An 8,246-nucleotide genomic window follows, 5' to 3' on the forward strand; every position below is an offset into this window, starting at 1 on the left:
TTTATAATTGTTTTACTTCCTGATGAATTGATCCTTTTATCTGTACATAAAGACCTTCTTTGTCTTTCATGACAGTTTTTGACTTAAAGTCTATTTTATCTGAAATTAGTATTGCCAAGCCTGTTCTCTTTTGGTTACTACTGTGACCAAAAGAGAGCAAGTGAGTGGATTCTTGAGAATCATATATTTTTAATTTTGATAGAAAACGTGTGTGTGTGTGAGTGCCTGTATGTGTGTGTGTGTGTGTGTGTGTGTGTGTGTGTGTGTGTGTGTGTACTGGGGCACTGAGAGATAGGTAAGAGTTTTCCTGAGTGATCTTTTCCTTCTTTTGTCTTTTTCAATCATTCACTAAAGATTCCACAAAGTGAAGAGTGAATCAGCACTGGGACCTTGATGACTTTCTTGATGTCAACGTCATCAGACTCACCACACAGTTAAGTTCATAAGATAAAATAAGGCACACTCACTGTTGATTTGGCAGAATTAGTAACAAACTTAGAGCCTGCTTCTCCCTGTCCAGTGATTTGAAAGCACATAAGAAAAAACTGAAATTACCATCATCTCTCTGAAATTGGTCGGAGTTTCATTTGACTGGTTGAGAAAACATTGCTTGAATTCCTCTGTGGCCTTTGCAATGGCATTATACGATATGAACTCTTGAAGAGATGCTACAAATTCAGTCATAGACAGTTCAGGATTAATTATCTTTTCAACCACATCCTCAAGAAGTTGACAGCTGGAACCTGGGATGAAAGTATGCAAAAGTGGGCTCAATTATGGAAGTATAAACCCCTTTTGGAGCATCACTATGATGTTTGTCAACTTCTTACACCCAGTAGAGACATGCATTCAGAAAGATTATGGTGAATGGCTTTGAGTTCTCAATCCTAGGAGAGTAAACTCAGGATCTGGGATTTCCTTTAAACCCTAAACATCTTCCCTCCCCCATCTTCCTGCCTCCACAGCCCAGAGAAGCCAAACATTATATAACCACGATTAAGGAGGATGGTCTAGAAATGAGATGCTCTATTTAGTGCAACATATTAAACATTATCTGGCCTTTCTTTGTTCAGAGTCATGTGATGCTTCATTATTATCATTCAGAGCATCAAGTAGGATTTCCCAGTGTTGTAGATGTAGATATTCTAGACTAGAATATCGTCCACTAGCTCTGTTGACACGAATTATTTTCTGCAACAAAAAATAGCAGGCAAATAAAATTCTTGTTCATGTAAGTGATCTGTTGTGGCCGCTTGAGGCATATAGGGAAAAAGTCTTTGGAGTTGGATTCAAGATAGCTGGATTGTTGTTCTTGGCTCTGCAATTTTCTATTTAGTTGACCTTGAGCATATCATCTTTAACATATCTGCATGTACTTCAGGAAAAAATGAGGTGGGATATTAAAAGAGCTTTGCAAATTGAACAAAACACAATGTGTAGGTGATCTATTATTGAAGATCAGATTCTGGCTGCCAGGGCATTTTCCTCCCTCTAGATCTTTATTGCTGGAAGGAGACCTCCTGAAGGTGTGAGTTCTCCCCATTCAGCATTGATCTTGAAGAGACTGAGAGATAAGAGGCATCCCAGTAGGCTCAAATCAACTCAGAAAATGTGTGAAGAGTGGACCCCTACTTGGTGTGGGACACTGGGTCACACATGTAGCCTGAGCCTTTTATCATGAGAGATTTCCCTTTTCTTTCCACATTTAAGGAAACTCCATGAGTACATCTTTCAGGAAACCCAGGTAGAGCAAATGTCAGGGGGCCATCAATACACGTATTTCCCTTCTCCCATTGATATATCTAATTCTAATATTCAATCCCAAGGCTCATCCTGGTTTTCACAGTACCTATGATGATGGTGATACGCCCTGAATAGCATGAGACGCTGCATGCAGCTCCATGGTAGAGACAAAGCCCATGAGGAAACTACCTTAATATTCTAGAATTAATGATAATCCTTTAGGCTAGGACACCCAGACACATTATACTAGGGCTGTCCTATACTGGGATTTGGGGAGCAGGAATTCTTCCACAGAGGCCCTGACAACAACCTTTAGCCCAGTGCTGTGGTACATCCAGACAATGGAACATAGCTCTAAAATTCAATGGAATTCAGCTCTGAAAAAAATGAACTGTAAACCATGAAAATACATGGAGGAAACATAAGTACAGTAGTGAAAGAAGCCAACCTGAAAAGCTACATACTATATGATTTCAACCTTATGGCATCCTGGAAAAAGCAAAATTATGGAGAGAGTCACAAGATCAGCGGTTTCCATGGGTAAGGGAGGAGAGAGGGATGAATAGGCAGAACATAGAGGATTTTCCGGGTAGTGCCACTATTGTGTACGATACTATAATGCTGGATACATGTCATCATACATCTGTCAAAATCCATAGAATATACAACCTAAGAGTAAACGCTAGCGTAAGTTACGACTGAGTGATGATGTTGTGTCAGTATAGGTTCACCAGTTGTAACAAATGCACCATCAGGTGTGGGATGTTGACACTGGGGGAGGCTGTGCATGTAGGGAGGTAAGGGGTATGTGGGAACTCGCTGCATATTCTGTTCAATTTTTCTGTGAACCTAAAACTGCTCTAAAAAAATAAAGACTATTTTAAAAAATGAAGAGAACCACCTTGTTAATAGCATTGTCTTCAAACAAGGAAAAAAATCAGATGAATAAATTGAACAAATGAATTGGTTGCTATATATAGATAATTGATCAACTATTGGGGAAATCTAAGATAATCTACTGAAAAAAAACTACTAGAACTGATGAAAGTTCATTATGTAGCTGAATACAAGATCAGCATATAAACACCAATTGCTTTCCTATAAACCTGCTATTACCACTACGCGACATAATGCAAAAATAATCTATTGGTAATATGAATAATAGTAGCAACAATAATACATTGAAATGTACAAAAATGGAAATATGCAAACCCCTAGGGATAAAATCACGAAAACTTACTCATAGATACATAAAGGAGTCTAAATAAACAGTGGCACACACCTTGTTCCTGAAGGAAATATTAGAAAATTTAAAGAAGTCAACTATTCTCAAATGATTCTACAAATTCTCTCCAGCGCACAGAGAAATCTTAACTGGGCAGTATTACACTTTGTTTTGTGTTCTGAACTGCTGTTTGGATCTTTCAAAATTAGAGTGTATTCATCTGTTGAGTGGTGGGGAAGAGCCCAACTTTAAGGCCAGACTACCTGGGTTCAAGCTCAGCTCTGGCACTTTCTACTTATAGGGACATCAGAACGGTGCTGACTCTCTCAGCCTCAGTTTCTTCATCTGTAAAATAAGGGTGATAATAATAGTACTCACCTCATAGGATTTGAGTTAGGGTAAATAATTAATACAGGAAAAGTGCCCAGTACAGTGCCTGGCAGTATATGTCAGCTACTTCACCTATGTAACAAAAGGAAAAAATATATGTAATGAGTCAGCTGCCATCTTCTTGAGTTCTCCAATGGAAGGCACTGGTGGGAGACTGGAAGGTGGCAAGAGGGCAGAGGGTCATGTTTTCTCACTTTTTGAAGTCACCTCTTGCAGTGGTTGTAGAAGCAGTGTCTATAGTACCCACAGCAGCTCAGTACTGGCTGTGATTAATGAATTATGAGAGTTATGGAAAATGATCACTAACCAGGGAACATTCAGGGAGGCTTCTCGGAGGGCATGGCACTAAGATAAATAAAGAAAGTATCTATCCTGGAGTAACAGCCAACTTTCAACAATGTTGTGAAGGGTCAAGACAGAGGAAGTCCTGATGTCCTTGCACACTGGGAGATGAGCAACATGGACTTCAGAGGCCAGGGCTGGAACTGCAGCCGGGTGAAACCCAGGTGGCTGCAGCTTTGGCATGTGCTCTGGACCACTTCCTTCCGCCCTAAATCCTGGGTTTCTTGAATCCACGTGCAAGAATCCTCCCTGGAAGTGACCTCAAATTCTTTGTGGATTTCTTCTTCCATTCCTCTCTTGTCTCCCTTCCCTGGAAAGGAGGAGCATGGATCAGAGTCCCCGTTTTTATTGAATCTCTAAGAACAATGAATAGTAAATGAGAGAGATGAACCATCCCCAGTTAGAGAATGCAGCTGCACAATTTCTCCCAGCATAAGTGATTCTGCAAATTAAGTCTACTAACTCACTGTTGATTGAGCATCAAATCTGTGCTCACTCGGGGCAACAAAGAAACGAATGAAAATACCAAGCTCCTCCTCTCAAGATGTGCAATATGGGGATGATTGCAGGAAGTGAAAAGAGAAAAACTTGTTAAAAATTAGATCTGTTTTAGTAATATGAATGATATGTAAGCCAACACAGAGCTATTTGTTCAGAAGGAAGGGTCACAAGATCTTTAATGAAATGGTCTCCCTCTCAGCCAGGCAAACCCACTGGGAATGGGGCAGAATGTTCAATCCACGCTTTGCTGAGGCTCAAATGTGTGATGATTTGGAGTGGTTTCTTCAATCCACTCAATTCTCTAAGCACAGCCTTGCAGCATCTCCCATGGACCCTCAGGCCTTAGATGAAAGAATGTTAAAGCAATCAGAACTTCCAAGCCATTTAACCTCCTGCTGCTTCATTTCTTAGGTGTTTTGATGCCAAAATTGTGTCTGCCTCCTTCTCTGCCTATGTCACATTCCCTGATAAATGCCAGGAGACATCAAGGAGAGGGGCTTGAAGGCAAGTGTGAGTGACCAGTGTAATTGAGGTCAGGAAAGTCAACCTTGGGTTCCTAAACAAGATGTCAGTTGACTGAGGCTTGAAGGATGAATGGGAGTTGTCCAGGTAATCAAGGTGGGCATCTGTGGAACAGGTGGCATTCCTGGGAGAGGACTAGATAATGTTTCCCTTCCAGTGGTAAGGACCAAGGCTCTGCATCCTTGTTCTATATAACTCTGCATCCACTTTTCTTCTTATTTTTTTAATTATCTCAGTGGTTTAAAAAGTAATGGTTTATTATTATTGCATCTCAGTCCAATGCAGTTGGCCAAGACAGGGGAGATGCTCCATGATGCACAGGAGTTCTGACAGCGGGGCGTGAGGGCTCCACTAGATTCCTGACCCAGTGACAGATATTCTGGAAAAGTCAAAACTATGGAGACATTAAAAAGATCAGTCATTGCCAGGGGTTGAGGAGAGGAAGGGTTGAATAGGAGGAGCACAGAGGATTTTTAGGGCAGTGAAACCTTTCTGGACTATAATGGTGGATACACGTCATTGTACATTCACAAAATGTATGGAATGTACAACATCAAGAATGAACCCTAACATAATCTATGGACTTGGGTCATAATGATGTGTCAATATAGGTTCATCAGTTGTAACAAATGTACCACTTTGGTGGGGAATGTTGACAGTGGGGGAAGCTGTGTACATGTATGAGTAGGAAAGTGTATGAGTATGAGAACTCTGTACGTTCTGTTCAATTTTGCTGTGACCCTAAAAATGTTCTTAAAAAATAAAGTCTATTAAAGAAAAAAAAAGAGAAGAACATGTTGTTAAAAATATTCTCTTCAAAGAAGGAAAAAATCCATATGAAAAATGAATCAATGAATTAGTCACTATTTGTTGATAGTTGGTCAACTATCAGTGAAATCTAAGAGAACCAACTGAAAGATACTATTAGAACTGATAAGAATTCATAAAGTTAACTGAATATATGATGAGTATATAAAAATTGATTTCTTTCCTATGAACCAGTTATTACCGTTACATGACATCATGGAAAAAATGATACCATTGGCCATAGGAAAAATAGCAGCTACATAATATTGAAATATACCTGTTGGAAATATGCAAACTTTTAAGGACAAAATCATGAAACTTTACTCACAGATATAAGAAGGAATCTAAATAAACAGAGGTACACACCTTGTTCCTGAAGGAAATATTAAAAAATTTAAAGATGTCAACCATTCTACAAATTCATTGCTACCCCTATGAGAATTCTAACAAGAAAGTTTTGTGCTCTCTTTTAAATCCTAAGGTGCTGTTTCGATGATTCAAAATTAAGGAGTTTTTATTATTGAGCAGTGGGCAACAGCCTGACTTTGGGCCCAGACTACTGATTTCAAGCTCAGCTCTGGCATTTTCTACTTGTGGTCTTCAGCAAGGTGCTGACCCTCTCAGCCTCAGTTTCTTCATCTGTAAAATAAGGGTGATAATAATAGTGCCTACCTCATAGGATTTGTGTTAGGATAAATAAACTAATACAAGAAACACACTCAGCACAGTGTCTGGCAGTAAATGTCAGCTATTACACTTATGTAACAAAAAGAAAAAAGGAACAAATATAAATATTAACTCAAACAAAATTGATCACCTCATTCCCAAAGTTAAGTATCAGAGAATCTGACGGACTTTGCCAAGAAAGTATGTTTATTTAATCTAAATGCTAACAAAGTGTGCTTCAGAATTTGGCTCATTCCAGTGGAAATTCTCTCAGTTAAGAAAAGATCATTACTTTTCAACCACTTAATTTGTTGTTTTATGGTCACGTCTAACTGACTGTTGTTGTGATTTTAAAATCCTAAATAAGGAATACTAGAAGTAAGGGTAAGGAGGGTTGTGGGTGAGGACAGGTATTCTTTATCGCCAAGGCACGCAGAGTCTCTGGACTCCTGTCCGCAGCAGGATGTGCTGGTCACACGAGTTCCTTCTCACTCAGGTTGTAATCCTAGGACTTCTCTACGGTTTTGTACTCAAACTGGTAAACACACACCAGGGGGTGAAAACATTTAAAGGATCAGATCTAGATCATAACATCCACACATGCTTTCACCATATACCTATGAGTGGTCATAGTGACTCTCCCTTCCCACCTCCACTTTCATAAACACTCCTGCTCCAGTTTATCAAATACAGAAGACATATTGTCATCCATCTGAATCTTCATACAGAATATTGCCTCCACAGGTACAAATCTCTAGACTTAAAAAAAAATTAAAGTATATTGTGGTACACAAATTTTTTCTATAGAAAGTGGTTTCTAATTTCTTGCTTTTTTAAAATCAAAGGAGAACCTAATTGCTGGGAGTGATAAACTATGAAAAATAATTTTGGGTGATAAATTACAATGAAAGAAATAGCCTATAGCTCAAAGGAATTCAAAGAACAGAGTGACATCACATACTTATTCTTTTCTCATCTGCACATTCATGTGACAAGTATTTTCAGAATTTACATCTATAGGGATTAAAAACATGAATAAAATTGCCAAATTTTAGCAATAAATTATCCATGGATATATAAAATCAAAGAAGGACCTCTTTCTGCTCATTAAGAGATGCATTTATCCATAACATTTTACAAAGTATATTTAAGAATGTCAAAAACTTATATATATATACACGTATATATGTTGAGTCTTTATCCAAAGTTGTAAGCATCTTTACTGATACAAAAACACCAATGTACTTTATGTTATAAACTCCTCAAAACCATTTATTTCTTCTTCCTTGCCATTGCACGTTTGAGCCAACAAGATTTATGTCCTGAGGTTCATCAAGGAAGTATGTGAGCTGATGTAGCACTACTTACTACTCCCAAAGACCACCTGCCAGCAATCCTCGACACCTAATGTATGCTCAGACGGTTTGCTACAAGCTCTCAGCTGAAAAGGGAGACCCACAACATCGAAAAGGCCATTGGGCATCAGAGGTTGTTTCCTTCACCGTGTTTACCAGCTCTTCCCATGAAATGATGGTCCTGTGATGTGTAAATCTCTTTTCTATTAGATAACCTAAGAAGAAGGTAGAAAAATATCAGAAATTCTTGGTTTGCTCCTGAACTTTCCACAACACTTTCTCATTGTGTGCACTGCCCTATTTGTGCTGCTCATGATGCTGGGAATCTAGTCTAGATACCACTTGAGACACAACCCAGAGTTTGAGAATCCACATGTAAATTGACTTCATACACCATATCCCATCAATGGGCACCGCCATGACCCAGCCATATTTGTACACTCTGTAGATGGCCTAAGACCTTCCTTCCAGAGAAGGCAGAAGCTGTATTCAGCACAATGTACTTTGCCTCGGGAATACAATTTTTAACTTTGTATTTAGAAATAACCCAAAATGTAGAGAAACATTGCAATGATGTATACACTACAAGAAGACCTGTATACTTTTACCCAGACCCTGTTATTGATGATGTGTTACCCACTTATTTAGTCTACAGTCTCTTTGGGGGAATTCTACTCAACAGTGACTCAGGTCAA

This window comes from Diceros bicornis, chromosome 31, assembly GCF_020826845.1.
Source record: "Diceros bicornis minor isolate mBicDic1 chromosome 31, mDicBic1.mat.cur, whole genome shotgun sequence".
Classification (NCBI taxonomy): Eukaryota; Metazoa; Chordata; class Mammalia; order Perissodactyla; family Rhinocerotidae; genus Diceros; species Diceros bicornis.